The following is a 17876-nucleotide window of genomic DNA, read 5'->3' on the forward strand; positions in this document are numbered from 1 at the left end:
GAAGAACCTAGTTTGGCTTTAATTGCAACCCTGCAAACAACTGCTTCTTTACTTACCTAATTACTACTGAACTTTTCTGTTATGTTTGCTAATTATATGAACAAGCATAAGGTGCAGCACCTCAGCCAGAAAGGGAAGATTCACTATTCAAAATTTTTGCAGAAAAAATTCCAATATTTACTCACATGTGTATGGTACCTTTCAGCAAGTTTTCATTTGTTATCCACAGACAACCATTTATGACAGCAAAACAAGACTAAGACTACATTATACCACAGAGTTTGCAGTACTACAAGCAAATCTCTCTGTTTTGAGTTAACCAAGCACCCAGTCGAGGAAACTGAGCTTCTCAAATAATCTAAAATTGCTGTACAACAGAAAAAAAAAGTACAGTTAGGGTGAATTCAGATACTGTTGTCATCAGAAACCTACTAATTGCTATGAAGTTACTGTGCAACTCAGTGCCTCCAAGGAGGCATCCGTTCATCCAGCAAGTCACAACCATTAATAAAGTCTTCGAGCTGTGCTAGGTGTTAGGCTATGTGATAAGAGGCTCATTTCCATGAACGCAAAAAGAGCACAGAGGAAACCTCAATCACCTGATAACAGAGAGAAGAGCCCCAGCCCTGCGCCCTCTCAGGGCTGCTTCAAGGGATCCTCATCCACAGGGGCAGGGTATCACCTACAGGAGCATGAGACTCTATGGGACAGAGGAAGAGTATTCCAGGATTGCACAAGACTTAAAACAGAACAAAGGAACTGTAGGTGGGATGCAAGACGTTTTGTAAAAAAACCTGCTCTGTATACTAGAAGGATAAGAAGGGAAAAGAAGGCCAGTCACATATAAGCAGGGCTGGCATCTTGTCTAGCATCAGATCACCAGAGTCTTCATCACAGTTGCACAGGCAACTGCAGCAAGCAAGGGTGCACGTGTCAGTGCGTGACCACTAGTGAGTATCAAGCCAGACAGCCACTGGAAGATAAGTGGGCTGGGAGCCAAGATGCACACAGATGTGCTTCTGAGGCAAAAACAGCAGAAGCAGGATACCCAGAGCTAATGCCAAAGAGACCATTGGGTGAACTGAATGATGCCTTTGAATGTACGTGGACATCTATGTGCGATAACATATGTGTTTCCATGCACGAGGCAGCTGGAGATTATACGATCCAAGAGCCATTTGCAGAGTAGGAGTGTCTAAGATCATCACCTGGATGGACCCACATTGCATATTTGTATTTCCCACTAACATACCTTCAACCTGATCAGCCAGAAATGGGAACAGTGTGAGTCTGTCGGCGTTGTTTGCCTTTGCATGAGCGATCAGTGTTTCTGCCTGTGTTCACCTGTGAGTCCTTCTTTGTGTACACAAGTTTGTGCACACATCTATTGGGAATACATGCTCAGCTACGCAGCTAGTTGGACCTGTGGGGGTGGAGCTTTGGCAGCCTCTTTCATATCAGACAGCTGGATTTAGGAACCCCTAGCAATAGGTTCAGCAATCATATATCTTGCAGTATATCCAAAAAGTAGGAAGGTAAACCAAAGAAGATTTACTCATGTTGACAAAGTAACTGATTGCCTTGGAATTAATTTGTGCAGAACAGCATTTGGCTTGTCCAAGGTTTTTTTCTGCAATGCTACTACAACTTCTGCAGGGAAAGAGTAACTGGAAGATGTGAAGCTTCAGCAAAAGGAATGAAATTATCAGCAAATCTTTCCCAAGGGAATAAACAAGTGAGCTTTTAGCAGATCTTTCAGAAATCTTGGGAATTCAGACTCCATCTTGTATTCCTGCAAAAGTAAAATTGAGAGCAATGAATGCCCTTATCAGATCTTCCAAAGAGCTTGGTTATTAGCTGCCATAGAAACTTTTTAATTCAGTCTGAGTTTATGCAAAATACCAAGCAAGAATTTAGAGCTGAACCTGAAATGTGAATCCAATGGACTTGGAATGCACAGCTGGAAAGCAATCCCAAAGGGAACTTGGACAACTGGCGAATGACTTAACCATCACCAACTACAGCAGTCCTGATAATTGTGAAATATAAACACGTCCGTTCCTGCCAGGTCAACTAATGCATACTAAATAAGTGAATTCTACCTACAGAGTTATAGAAAGGTAGAAATGTCTCCTACAGATCAGTTACTAAAAAATTTTATGGTGGGTAATGAAGACTTAGACAAAGAAGAAAAAATTCCAGTAGTGGCTCATATTATCTGGTTGGTGTTTGTCCTCCCTCTCACACACAAACAGTTTGCTATTGCATAGCTTCAAAGTACTTCCATTACTGATGTAACACCAGCCTTGTTGATCACACATCCAACATTCACATTAGTATAAGATGAATAGACTTAGGCAGATTTCTACAGCTCTGGTGAGCATGGACCACAGCATCCATATGGTAAGAGCTGCACCTGTGCAATTCTAACAGTGAACATAATGGTGTTGTTAGCTCTATTCTGATTTCTAAAAAATTGACCTCCTTTTAATCAATAAATAACAATATTTAAGGTGTAATGAAAAAAAATCAACAAAACCAACAACGGCAATAACAAAAACCCAAACCCCCAACATAAACCAACCAACTGAACCACAGAAAACTCAAACCAAAACAACAGTCCCCTGTGTGTCTTTCAAGGAGAAGACACCCAGGATAACAACACCCTGCAGTATTTTCTTGGGTAAGGACAGTAAGAAAAGGCTGAATTATTTGAACTGGAGGTAGAGGAAAACTGACATGATTTATTGAGTTTTTGTCAAAGAGTGAGTGACAATTTTGTATTTTTTTTTTTTTAAGTGTAACTTCCCACAAAAGATATCTAATCCAAGTCAGCTGAAATTAAGTTCGGGTTGTCATAAGAATAAAAAGTAACCATGACAAGAAGGAGTGAGGAGCTGTGTTGCAGACAACTTTCCAGAGACGGGATGGGATCTGGAGAGGACAGGACACTAGAGGTGGCAAATGCTGAGGAGACAGGACAGAAATGTGCAGATGTTGCTTCCTGCACAATACTTTCATGAAAAAGTAAAATATAAAAAAAATATAGAAAAAACAGATGTGTGGAAAAAATAGAGAAAGAGTAGAGAGACCTCTCATATTCATATTTAGAGGTAAATGCTCACTCAATAACAGACCCACCAGCACATGATATGGAAAACTGCACAGGGAGAAGGACTTGCTGCCTGGAAATGACAACTAAAGATACTCTTGCCTCTCTGTTAAAGTACAGAAGTCCCTGGTCCCTCCCAGCAGGGGGCTGCACAGCTGCACCCCTTCATACCTGCCACACCATCCACTGATAACTGAGAAAGTGAGAAACAAGCCCCCTAAGACTGCTCTTGCAAAGATGATTCCTGTATAGAGCAGAAAAAAATGTAGCAAGAAGTAAATTACCCAGTGCTTTGCTATGTAATAAATGCATATCCAATTTGATTTCTGAATAACAGATCATCAAACGTTGGCCAGTTCTGGTAGGAACTTAAAGTCCAGATACCCTTTTGTAAGGAACATAGGCCCTTTTCATGCTTATGTATTGACTGAGCAGACCTATAGACAAAATGTGCCTGGTAACAGTTTAATATACCCTATCTTTTTCCATCAATCATCAGCAGGTGCACGCTGCAGTAAACAGCTAACCTAGGAATGAGCACGTTTAAAGCAAGTTTCAGAAATGAGTTGTGGAAAATAATTTTTACTATGTTACACAAGACAGTAGATCTCAATGGTCCTGCCTGCCCTTAACTTGGACCTGTCCAAGTTACTCTTACACTAGCAAGTTGGACTCTGAAAGCAATTTAACCACAGAAATCGGGGACATTACCACCAGCATCCCAGATATCAACCTGTCTCCTTTGGTAAATTTTACAGATTGTGTTGAACTGGCTGCTACAAATACCCAAGCAAGTTTCAAGCTAAATCAGCTTTCGATATGCCTAAAAAAACACCCTTTCTCTCTGTACTGGTCCAAGTCGTGAAGCTGCTGACTACCCAGATTATCCCCGATGTTGGACATGGAGACATTGCTACAAGTGCTCAATAAGGAACCCAGAAGTGCCATCAAGCATTTTCTCCTATGCTTACTAGGAAAAAAAATCCTGTTGATGCCTTTAATAGTTACTAGCAGGAATAGAAAATGGCGATCACGTACACGCCTTGCTGGATAGCAGGAGATGTTAAGCAGCACTATTTTTGCCTGTAGACAAGCTCAAGGGGAAAAGCAGATAACTGTGACATTTTTCAGAGGGTCATCCCTGCAGTTACAGAGCAGATCTGCATTTGGGAGGTGTAGGAGAGCTGCTTTCAAGTTGCAGAATCTTTGTTTTGGGAGACTTGCATACTACACCGACAAATGCCCAACTTTCCTGCCTTTAGCCTCATGTCCAGTGACATTGTCAAGAACAAACTGGTGCTGAGAACTCTGCTTTAGGCTTAAGGAAAAAGAGATGCTGAACTGGTTATCTGAGGAGTGGTAGAAGCTATTTTATGCTGGGGAGAATGATAAGGCATGTTAATATTGTCCAACATATTAAAAGCGCTGTTTAGTAGAGAATGCATTCCCTCAGGGAAAAAAAAAAATAAGGTCAAAATGGGATTTATTTGACTAGACATTGTGGTGACTGTTGTGGTGATTAAGAAGTCTGAGATAAACAGTGACTGGAAAATTTATTGACATTAAACCCTTTAATCAAAGAAACAAACACATCATTAACAAGCAATAACTCAGAGTGATGGATAATAACTATAGTTAGAAGGAATGGAGATCTAAATCACAGGACAAAGTGGGAATTTTGCTTGACATAAATATTTTGCATTTTGGATGACTGTGGTTTCACACTATCAGTAAGATCTGGGAAGTGAATTACACCAGATTTTATTTTATGAATGTTTTAGGTAGAAGACAGTCATAAGGCATGTGAGTCACTGAAAGCCTCAAACCAGTGTATTATACCTTTATAAAATCTATTACTTGTGCCATTTTATAGAGCACAAATATTCTTAAGTGTCCCCAAAAGTGATTCAGTCCAAGTGTGGTGGAAATAAATTGGTCTAGGATGAAACTAAACTTATTTTCTCAGTGGCTTACCACTGGAATTGGAGTACAAACCTCTTCATCAGCCAGTATAATAATTCACCCAGGCTTCAGCAGTGGGAGCATTTCTGCATCTCTTTGTGTTAACAGAGGCAAGAACATCAGTTCTGTTTCCATGCTGTAGGATAAATGGTTCTGACCGCTGCACCACTAAAGCTAAGCCCTCTTTGCATGCATGAGTTAAGGCTGTAGTTTGACCATTACTTTCCTTTTCAGTGGCAATATCAGATTCAGGAGCTCCCAGCACACTTATTCCCCCTGCACACATTGTTCCTCAGCAATTCCAGTGCTTTTCTTCCACCAGTGCCCTGCACTGGCCAGAATTCCCAAACAGACAAGGGACAGAACACAGACAGAGCAACAGGGCTGCTTGCACTGGTGCTGCTGGCCAACAAGATCAATACCAGCCAGGCCATGACTGGGCTCTGGTCACATGTTTTAATAGCTCAGCAATGTTCTATTGATGCCAGAAAGACTATAAAGCTAGTATGAGAAATTCAATTAACTGTACTTGGAAAAAAAAAAAATCACAACCAAAAAGGCAAAAATATTTTTAACTCTTATGAAAACTGCATCATTTACAAAGGGCTCCTTTGGTTCAAGAAAACAAACCATTTGTCACATATAAGCAAAGTTGGTAGATATCGGATGTAAGAATCAGAGATTTGGAGAGATTTTTTCATGCTTTTTCTCTGCTTCAGCAGTTCCAGAGAGCAGGGCAATAGAGGTAAATTCCTATGGAACAAAAACTTAGTGACCTTTAATGTGAATTGCCCTAGGGCTCCTAGTCCTTAGAAGAGATACCAAAAGTTGGATTGGAAAATAGCCTTCAGCTGGGAGGTCTGCTGCTTGCCAAACTTATGATGAACCACAGAGGAAGAGGGAAAACCATGTGGCCTTGAAACATCACAGTTCACATGCAATCACGCTTTTGTCACTGTTAGCAGCTAAATTGCACAGTCCTTGAGTTTCTGCAGTGAGCTCATCCTACACCAGCTTTTGGGAGGTACTTTCCTCTCCCCCACTCTGAGAGTACCCCATCAGCCCTCAGCACACCCCTTTCCCTCACAATACCAACAGGAGCTACCACACACATCATCTCGAGGGTCACCAAGTGCATTGCAGGCTAAGGCTGATGCACACACAAAAAAATTCAGCCCCAGTTCGCTGGACAGCTGTGAAATGCACACTCTACATGCTTGGACACAACAGCCCCACAAGACATGGGGGCAAATCATGAAGCAGACTTACACTTTTTGCCAGGAAGGCTTCTTTCACCAGATCTCCACAGAACTGATTCATTTTCCGCCAAAACAAAACCATGCAAAAAGAGTATTTGTGTTCACCAGTTAAGGCCCGAGACAGAGCCTCACATCTCCAGCAAGTACCACATCCAACAGACTACAGCAATCTCACTCCAGAGCTGGCTCCCTCCTGGAGTGCTGAACAAGCCCAAGTTTGCGGAATACTTTGTGGACATAACAAAGTAGCCAACAAAACCATCTTCCTAAGCATTATACCTTCAGTCAAGGAAGTTATGCAAGCTACGTAGGTTTGCTTGGTCCTGCCAAGAACCTCTGGCAATCCCTCCTTCATTTTGCTGCAGCCTTCTATAAAAAAAGTGATTGTTTTGATTTTTTTTGTTTGTATTTTATTTTGTTTTTTGAGGGTTTTTAAGTGTAAACAGGAATGTTTAGCATGAAAAACTATTTTTTCTCATGTGTCTTGTGACTGTTGAGATCAAAAACTCCCATTATAGGCACACAGTAATATTTTCCAGCAAAATAAAACCTAGAATTTGAGTTAAATTACAGAATATTTTTTGAAACTAAAGTTAAACATAGAATTTGGTTTTGAAGTCTGCAACTTTTGAGCTACAAAAGATCAAATAAGCTTTAGTTAAAATGAATTCAAACCCTCAATTTAAGGTCTTTTAGATGGTATAGAGCTAACTTAGTTAATACCCATCACAACTGGATGAAAATTTTCATGTCAATAAAGGAAGCAGCAAATAACAACAAAATACAGCAAAACACACGAGTTATGATAAACAAGAATGAGCATAAGAGCAATATGAGTTGAAGCTTACAATATTGTCTTAAAAATTTTTCAGGTGCAGGATATAAAAATGGTTACTGACCTGCATGCCAAGTAATAGCAGGTAACAACAGCCACATCATCATCCTGGTGGAAACTGGCTTGGGAATCAGCCTCTTACCACTGGAGAGACACAAGCCCAGCTTTCTCACAACAGGGATGAAGCAGGAGAAGAAGGTCACATCCCACCACCCAGGTCCTCACTAAGAGACAGAGACTTACAATGCCGAACACGGGTAGCGGTGTCCATTGACAGTCTACAGCATAGCAAAGGATGAGCCAGGTGCTACCTAGGAGGGGGAACAGGAAACCACAGCCTCACAGAAACTTAAGAGAGGACCAGCACCTCCAGGCTGAAGTGAAATGACTCCCCTGCCCATGATGTGGTTGGAGGGTCCAGGTGAGACTGGCCAACGGGGTTGTTAGGCCCATTAACACTCGTTAGGCATTTCCACAGGTTGTTCTTGAGGCTGTGAAAGACCCTGATTACACAGCCATGGCTTACACTGCCTGCAAAACTCTGTAGAAGTAACTGATTACGAGACAGCTACGGGACATGCCTCAAGGGTCTGGACCCATGAACTTCTGTAACCTTCCCAGGCACCTGTACTTACATTCAAACTGATTTGGCAAAAGAAGGTCAAAAAGTCTGAACTGAAAGTGGAATAGGCCAACTTTTAAAAAAGCTTGGAATGAAGCAGATCAAAGACCACTTGGTATTTTATGTTTAGAATTTCCTTTCCTTTTATTGTTTTTTTTTTTTTTTTTTTTTTTAGGTTGCAATTTCTCTTTTCTTCATACATATGGTATTTTCAAACACCATTACCAAAAGTTCTCTCAGCTATTTCCCTTGCCCTGGCATGGCAATAGCTTTTGAAGAATGATAATTCCAAAGGTTACCCCCGGCCTTAGTTATTCTGATTTGAAGCCATTTTTGTACTCAGCTCACAACACTTTAAAGCAACTAGTTTTTAAAGAGTGAATATTTAGAAAAATTAATTATTCTTTGGATTTTTTGAGTTGGAGGCACACAAAAGTATTATCTGCATTTGAATGCACCAGGAAAGAATATTTAACTGGTGTCAATAAAAAACATTATGGAGCTCGTTTCCTTGACTCAGAACCTTCAAATCCCATGGGCCCCAAAATAACTATGCTTTAAAGTTCAGCAAATACGGTTCTGACTAATTTGATGAACCATAAGAGAACCGTGAACTTAGGTCAAATTATTGACCAATGTATTTTTTTCCTGAACAGAACATTAATACAATGGCCATATGTCTAACGTGTACATTCAAACAACAGTAATTTCCCCGAGGAATTTGCAGCACAGAAATGAGTAATTACATTATGCAACATTTTCCAAACATGCTCCACTTGTTCACGATTAACCACACAGCTATGTGCATGTGCCTATAATTCTGCTCTCTGAACTGCGGTTCTTTGTGGGAACCGCTGTTCTTGCATCAGTGCTCTTCGCCCACGGCGAGGTGAGAGGAATCTGAGTCACGAGAGGAATTTTGGTGAGAAGCTGCTTTCAGTGCCCTAGTTTTCACCTTGGATTTCCACAATCTCGGAGTTTACCATCTGGAAGAGGACAATCCCAAATAAGAAGCCAATTAAGATGAAAGCAACGGCTGCAGAGTCTTCCAAAATTGTGGCCCCAAACCCTGTGCTTAACTTAATCCAGAGCACCTTCCCACTGACAATCTTCCCATGCACAGCTGCTGCTGCTGCATCATGACAGCAAATTACTCCTGTTCATCAACACCAGCAAGAAACCCCTTGTGTTTAATCTTTCAGCATGACCTTTAAACAGCCATGGTAAGGCACATAAACTCAACAGTCAATGAGATCTGGATATCTACAGTCATTAGAATTGGAAATCTCTTGGCTTGCTCACAGCACCATTAGGTTCTCAGATTTGTTATATATTTTACTACGTTCTTGCATCCTCAGGATTTTCAGTAAGACACAGAGAGTTGGATATCTCTAAACCTCAGTTTTGAAAATAGGATTTAGTTGCTTCTGACGCCTAACTTATTCTGGTACCAAACCACAAAGATGTTTGTTTCTTTCTTCCAAATAATCCAGAAGAATAAATTGGCAGAATTAGTTCATCTGGCATCTACCTGGTGTTTCCCACAAGACAAATGCATATCTTTTTTGAAAAGCTAATAGACTGCAAAATTGCCAGGGTTAATTAAACACAAGAGTTACTGGGAAAACCTCTGATATTAAGTGCACAATTTACTGTTATGCATAAGTACATGAACCTCAGATAGAAAATGAAAAGTAAAGAAGATTGTAGGTGGGGAACACTGAAAAAACACTGACACTGAAGCTGTCAAATACCTGGCCTAGGTCACTCCAGGGTCTTGAGCATGCAGGTAGTGAGTATGTCCATGTCCTCCCAGGGTTTTTGGGAAGGGAACAGTGTGTTTCCCCCACGGGAAATATCAGAAAGCGTGGTGGCATTTTTGAGACACCACTAGGCGTGCTGGCAGAGCAATGCACATGCAGCAAAGATGGAGAACTGAGACATTCTCAAAGCAACGCCTGATCTGAGGATGGATTTCCCCCAGGATTTGCAAGGGTGAGGAAGAAAGAGGGCACAGAAGTGGGGTCACAGCTGTGGCACAGACCTCTGGGTCTGGGACGCCCTCCCAGGATGGACACATGGTTGCAGTTGCAGTGATTCCAAACTGGTGCCTGGAGCTGCCATGATGAGAAGGGCTTAACACTTGTGAAGGGCTTAACACCTGTGATGGAGCCAAAGTGTTCAAGAACCATTGGATTTTCAAGGCTTTACCATGTTAAGTGCAGAGTGATATGAGAGATGAGGCCATAACAGAGCCCTGACTTCTTTTAATAGTCTGGCTTTTCACATATTTTAGGAAGCCCACCTCAGATCCCCACTATCACAAGTCCTGGCTTGCCCTTGGCTGCATACACATGCTTGGCAGGAGTTACTCCATTGCACAGACAAACACGGCCCACAGGAACTTCTCAAATCTTTAAAGAGCCCAAGAACAAAACTGAAAGGAAACTATTGATAGTAACCACGGTAGGCAAATAAACAACCTAACTGTGTGAAAAAGCAGCCTTGTCAAGGGAATTAATATTCTGTTCTCATATTTGTATGAAAGCTTTAGGAGGTGAATGTAAACATTGCAATGCATGACTCCTGCAAGCAGGAATCCATCTGCGTTGTTGCTCATAGAAGAACCTCATGATCAGGAAACTGCATTCCCAGGGGATGATATGTACATGTGTTAATGAGGTCTGCAATGGGGAAGGCAAATATTTCAGTTCCTGTCTGGTCTTCCAGCAGCGTTCGAGACTGAATTTTGCTGACCACTGTTATCCCATGTGCTGTATACAAGTCAGAACAGCTGCAATTCTGGAGGTTACTGTGTGGAACAGCAGTTTTGGGAAAATTCATCCAGCAAGTTGTAAGCTATCACTTCAGAGCACTGAAACGAGGGCGCTGGCGGTACTACTCAGTCAACACATATGGCGCTTTGCTATGATTTCCATTTCAGAGTGTACTGTCACTTATTCTCTGTTTTTCTCACAGCTGCTCACTCCCAGTGTTAGCGCTCCCAGAATAGCCTGCTGGCGTATAAATAGGGTTCTCCCTCTCCTGCACATGGCAGTGCTGCAGACTGTACTGTTCTACCCTTAATTTTAAGGCACTGTTAATGCCACTAATACTGTGTCTTCCTGTTCCCAAGAGGCCTAGACTCTGCAGGTTCCTGGGGTTGCTCATTCTTGGGCGTTAGACAAATAGCAATCCAAAGAGTTCCATCTCAATTTAATCAGCAGGGAAAGCAATATCAAGGGAAAAAAAATCTCAGTAACTAGAAGACCTTACTACCTCCAAGTATCTCATGCATGATTCTCTTGAGGTTCAAAATGAACACTCATTAATGCAGCTCCACCTATAAAGGAGAAATACTGTCCTCAAAGAAACCCTGGTCTTTGGGCAGCACAGTTCTGCAAAGTCAAGCTTGTGGTATGTCACCACCAGACCCTGACTATGTGACCATTTTGGGCATTGTCACATTTCCCAGCCAAGAGGGATGCTCAGCCCTGAACCTCCATCAAGTCTCACTTAGATTGCTGCAGCCAGGTCCTGGTGTCTTCTACTTATTTAATAGTTCTAAAGTGTTGCATAGCCTCCCTTGTCAATCAGTTGGGTACCTGACTCCGACCTGTTGAGACACTGCAAAGAGCAGCAATTGCTTTACATCTCATGCTGACAGTAGAGAAGTATTTTAGAGTGCAGTTACAGTAGTTAGAAGTAACAGTACCCCAAAATCTTAAGAGCAAAGATTAGGATAGAACACAGGGTGCAAAACATTATTATTATTATTATTATTATCATCATAATCATGCACATTCTGATAGTGAACGTATCAACATCATCATCATTATTATTCTTCACATTCTAATAGGGAACACATAAAAGAGGTATCAAGAAATATCTAGGCTTCCACATTTTTTTCCTTTAGTTGATATGTAATTGCTGTTTTCAGTATGTCTCAAAGAAGTTTAAAAAGTGTGGTAGCTCTCAAAGTGATTTTCTTTTTTCCATTCAATAGATTTTTTCTTTCTCTGCCCTCACACAAGCACTAGCATCAGGGCATTACTGTAACAAAACTATTTACATTCTGTGTTTTTATGGGCTCTTGTATGACGAGATCTTGGAGTCTGGGTAGTACTCCTAAATGCCACTGTAATAAAAGGCAAATATAAATTAGAGGAGTTTGAACTGTTTTCCTCAATGTATTTTTAACCAGCAATTACCTATTAATCAAAGTAATAAATACTCTGTGGTCTAAAACTTCTAGATTTACAAGCAATAAACCCAACAATTTAAAATAGCTACTCGCATTGTCAGCAGAAGTTAAGACTGGACTTTTTTAAAACTAAAACGCTCTGAACCAAGACATTTTAATGGTCAAGAAATCCTCTAATTTTACGCAATAAATATGTTGTCCAAAAATAATGGGAGAAATGATGGTCAGGTTTCCAACTACTTGGTTAAATTAATAATAACAGAAAAATGCTCCCTCTGTTGGTTGATTTGCAAATGGTATTCCGAATATCACAGTAGCATCCATTAAGAGAGTATACACTTTTTGGGAGGAAAAAATCCAAACCCAAACCAAACAAAAACCAAATGAAACAAAAACCCCAACAAAACTCCATAACCCAAACTGAGGCACACAAGAATAATCTTCATTATAAAATCAATTACAATTTAACAACCATTAAGCCAAATTATTTGGATCCAGAAATAAGTAATATACACACATCAGAACTCTTAAAATTTAATTTTGGAAGGTTTGCAGGCTAATTGTTTCTGGACCAGGAAAGTACTCTCTTGCAATGGAAAGAATACTACTGTTATTCTATTTTCTTGTGGAGTGAAAAGGCACCACTGTGTGTCATTAAGAAAACAGTTCTCTATTAGCATTGACAACAATAACACTAAGGAGGAATTTGGGAGTTTTGTTTATGCACATTAAATTTCCAACAAGTGGTTCTTTAGGAGCTTGATGGTTTTGTGCAATGAGGAGCTTTCCTGAGCCTAACAGTTTCCATCAAGGAAAAAAATTCTGTTTCCATGGAAACATCCGAGATGGACCAAGCATGGATTAATCAAAATACAATGATGCCTTTTTGCAAGGTACTAGGAAAAAAAATTCAGTTTTAAGTGAGCACCGCTGCTCTTTCCTTCCATTCACACTAGAAAGCATGGGAAATTCTCCCCAAATGTCTATGTGACATACAGGTTAATTAGCACAATAAAAAGTTAGGTTTTCTTACATTTGTAATTAGCATGTCATTGTGAACTAGGAGCCAAGGATATATTAACATGAAAAAAGAGAGAGAATGAAATAAATAATTTAAAATTACATTTACATTCCTCTTTTATTTTTTTTTTTTTTTTTTTTTTGCTCCTGGTTATATCAAGTGAGTCTTCTTGGGTTTGACAAATTTTAGTAATTTTTTTCTGTATTCTTAGTACTGCAGGCTCATTTCTTAGTACTGAAGGCTCATTCTGATATTCAAAATCTGAGCTATGGGTTAGGAATTTTTTTTGTTGTTGCTATGAGTTTACATGATATTATATCATTCTCAGCTACCGTCAGAGAATTTTCTGACACCACAATTTAGCTGCGAGTTCTGCCATTGCCCAGGGATGAACAAAAGACTATATAAAAGCCAGCCTGCCTTCATCCATGTTCTCAACAAAGCAAAATGAAACACGGCTCCATTTTTATCAGACCACTTCCACTGAAGTACTTCTTTTGTCAGTTCTTTGCCTTAACAAAATAGGCACCATTTTTTTATGATTGATGAAGTTATTTTCTAATTATTCTATTATCAGAAGGTGTTCAAAAATACTCTGAAGGTGTTAAGAGTGGCACACAATAATTAAAATAGAGACCAACAAATGCCAAATGACTGTAAGCCCTCCGTTTGTACACAGCAACATGACATTAATGTTAGAGACCCAAAATGCACTTCCACTTCTAATCCTACCTCAGAATGAGGCTCCATTCTGAAAAATTGCCAGCAATCACATTGGCAGGGTTCCACTTTTGTGTTTTTCAAAGGTTTGGTAGCAAATACACGCACAGATTTTGTTCTTCTTTATTTTATTACTTTCCAGCAGGGATCTGAGAATCGAGCTGGGTTTTCCATCTCCAGCATCACCATTAGTCATAAAGGCTATGTTGGTGAAATTATGATCACAATAATCTGTGTGTAGTCCCTCTGTTATTAAGAGATTTGCTCAGATGTCACTTGGTGAAGAAGTCCCTGATTGACAAGTGGCACACATGGACACCTTGGTGCACAAGGAGGATGCGCCCTATGGGCTCCCGCAGGTTTAAATGAAGTAGAAAGCAGCAAATGCTTCATTTCTGTCATCCAGGCAGGCAGATATGACTCTGAATACACAACAGCCTGGTTTGTGCAGTCACGCACCGCAGCAGCTCATTCTGAGAAACAGGTGACAGTCAATCAGTTATTACCTACATTGGAGAAAAGTCCGTAACATGGTAGGCATTGGCTGGTCAGCTGAGCCATGCGGTTGCTTTCAGGGCAGTTTAAGGGCATGCACACCCCACTGTGCAGCCGTGGTACGTGCAGAGGGCACACGGGGCACTGCAGGAGACCAGGAGCGGGAGGATTTGCCCAGCACAAGTTCAGGTGAGTCTTTGCAAGGGCACAGGCATGCGGAGTGGCACAGATGCCCACGCCAAGGCGCCAGCTATGGAAGCTAGGGACATATGGAAACACAGCTTCCACTGTGGTGAAAATATGGGCACAGGGAGGCATTAACTCTTACAGGGCTGCTGAGAGGCTGGCACACTCCTGCTGTTGGAGGCTGCCCTTCAAACTCAGCTGTCACACTGGTCTGGAGGGGCAAGAACACCACTGGCACGGCAGCATCAGCACAGCTGGTTGGAGAGAAAATCAAGCCACAAGGCAAACACAAGCCATGTGGCTGAGCAGCATGGGCTCCACATGGATCTGTGTACACTGAGTGACACAAGGGCTGGGAAGCATAAGGAAAGGTTTTGGAAGGCCAGGTGGAAGCAGGTTTGGGAGGTTTCCTTGTGCCCCCTTTAGACACTGCCTCCAAGAGCTTGCAGCCTCTTGCCCTTAGCTCTGCCTGCTCCATGCCATATGCCTATACCAGTCCACCTCCCTCAGCAGCTGTTCCCTCTTCCACCAGCCTTTTCCCCGCTCTGTAGGGGCACATTGAGCCTTTGGGGCTACAGCTGCACCAGTGAGGTGGAGGGGCTGAGTTCTTCAAAGAAGCGATCTTTTTTTCTGGCCTTTTTCAACATGAACATGCCTAAAATGGCAAAATCATTAAGCAGGTGCAAGGAAAGCCTGTAGGTCCTTTCCCCCCCAAACCCCTCCACCAGCTCAACTGGTGCAGGATGCCAGGATCCCATCTTGCACCAGACAGGCCTGTGTCAGCAGGGAAAAGTTAGCTGAAATCACGATGTTAGGCTCACCAAACCAGCATTTCCTAGCATGATTTCTTTTTCATCAGGAAATATTGAATTGCCCTGGTGTAAATACGCCTTCAAAATGAAATCTTCCCTGTGGTGGAGTATGTTCCAACAAAAATTAAATATAAAGTGGCTAAAGAAGTACCCTTTTCCTTGCTACCTCCAACATTACCTCACAGGCTGATACAAGACTTTTTTTTTAATACAGACACAACTTTTCTCCGTATTTAATACTTGAAACACAGGCTTCTTTATAACACTACATCTTATATGCCTGAAGCTCAAGGGTGGGGATGAGCCGCCTACCTCACTCGGGTGACAAGGGACATCTAGCGGCATTGCAGCTCCCAGCACCACTGCCACTGCTCAGGCTGCAGGGACAGCAAACACAGCCACCTCACCTGTCCCCATGGCATCCCACCCCACCGCAGGAAAAACCTATGGCTGGTACAGGGAGTAACAGCTCTCTGCCTTCCCCAGCCTCTCATCCTACCTTTATGTGCACTTTCTCTCCGTTGAGTATGCTCAGTTCTGCTCCAACATTAAGTTTCCTTAATGATATAATAATATATTATACATATAAATATATTTTCAGTAAGAGGCTGGCTATCTCAGTGACAAAGGCCTGCCATGGATAGGAAAGCATGTAGCCTGCTCCCTTTATTTGGAGAAACATACAGTGTAGGAGGAATGCCTGTCTGTGTGAAAGTAAAATAAATCAGTGTGTGATTAGAACAAGACTCTTGAAAATTGCAACCACGTGTCCTGGCAAAATTTTCATTTTGTTTAATTAAAAGAAATAACAAATAATGGCATGACATCAGGCTTAATTATTCACATCACTAATAAAAATTCAACACACTGTCATTAGAAACAGAGCAGTACATACTGAAAGAGGGTGGCTTTAGATTAGGTATAAGGAAGAAATTCTTTAACGTAAGGGTGGTGAGGCACTGGAACAGATTGCCCAGGGAAGGTGTGGATGCCCCATTCCTGGAAGTGTTTATGTTGGATGGGGCTCTGAGCAACCTGGTCTACTGGAAGGTGTCTCTGCCCATGGCAGGGGGGTTGGAATTAGGTGATCTTTAAGGTCCTTTCTAACCCCAAATCTGTGATTTATGATACTTAAGAAATCAGTTTCACAGAATGTCAATTTCTTTCACAAGAAATATTTTGTTGCATGGCTTGAAAAACTGACTGAGATTGTCCCCTAATTGCTCCAATTTCCCACTCCTGACATTTAGCATAACACCTGACTGGCATGGAACCCGCTACACAAGCAGAACTCTGCTTGCACACAATTTTTCCACTGCTGAGTGGAGTGTGGTGGCCCTCCCATCCCCAACAGTGCCCAGAGCCAGCTTGGGGCTCCCAGTTGGGGCTCCCAGTTGGGGCTACAATGACAGACTGCCTGAGGGCTACTTTTTTCATAGGATTTATAAGCTTCACCTGAAAACAAACTCCCCAAAACCTGAGGTTTCAGTTCCACAGGAGGAGTTTTGATGTTCCTGTCTTTCAAGGTAGCATCAAAATACTGCTGGTTTTTTGAGGGTTTTGGTTTTATTTTTTTCTCCTTTCTGCCTCGTTTAGATTTCCTTATGAAGACATTGGGGCTGGAGGGGGAACACAACACCACATGAGTGAAAGAGTAACAGAGGGCTGGAAGCAGTGCTAAACCTGTGGTGGTGGCCAAAGTTCTCCAACTTGGTTTTAAGAGACCTCACATGGCTGTGGTTCACCTGCGCCTCAGCCTGGACTTGTCACATATGTTTAAGAATAGCTGATTTATTAGTTTTCCTCTTATGTTCTGTTCCAAAAATTATGAAGAACATTTGTGGCTGGGAGCAAGTAAAAAATGGCCCTTCGGGAGGTGCCAGAAACACACAGAAACACTGACTCATTAAACTCACTTTCAGTTTGTTTGGCTGCCTGTCTTTTCCTATCCCTACCCTTTTTTTTCTCTGCAAACTTCCCCCGATCATCTCTCCCAAGTTTATTGCTTTACCCATTCACCGTCTTTCCCCTTTCTCTGCAAAGCTCTCTAAATTTCTTTTTTTAATACTTTTTTCCCTTCCCGTTTCCTACTCCACATACATGTGTCCTCTCTACTGCCACCTCCTGCAAACACTGTAACCCTCCCAGAATAAGACCACAGGCCAAAAAGGAAAGGAGACAGGGAACACAGAGCCTTACAGAGCAAAAAAATAATGTGAGCACTTTTTCACAGGAAATATTTAAAGAAACAGGCCTGTCTTTCCCATTTGATATTCTTCTTAGTGAAGAACAAAACAAAACAAAACAAAAAACAACAATTCAAACAAACTACTTTTTCTATTAAAGCATTTCACCGAAATTCAAACAAAATGACACTTACGTGTACACCTGCATATCGTCTTCTTTTTCTTATCCTCCCCATTTTCTTTCCCTCTTTTCCCTGAACAAAACCACTGTGTAGTACCCTGTGCAGAAATACATAAAAAACCATCTCATTTTCCCCAGAGTTCATTGTGGCTATAACACGTATGTGTATCTCAAATCTGTAGGTGGCAAATTGCTACCACAACTCCATGATTAAAATCTTCCAGGGAGCGTACAACACCTTTCATGGCCCTTCCACTGCTCAGAGCAGAAACCTTCTCCTC

General features: G+C 41.5%; 1 long non-coding RNA gene across 5 annotated transcripts in view; it reads right to left on the minus strand.

The window, feature by feature from the left end:
* LOC108492392 overlaps positions 1 to 17876 on the minus strand; it is a 111944-nt gene that overhangs the window by 72485 nt on the left and 21583 nt on the right. The gene's annotated exons all lie outside the window — the stretch shown is intronic.

This window comes from Lepidothrix coronata, unplaced genomic scaffold, assembly GCF_001604755.1.
Source record: "Lepidothrix coronata isolate B3197 unplaced genomic scaffold, Lepidothrix_coronata-1.0 Scaffold10, whole genome shotgun sequence".
Lineage (NCBI taxonomy): Eukaryota > Metazoa > Chordata > Aves > Passeriformes > Pipridae > Lepidothrix > Lepidothrix coronata.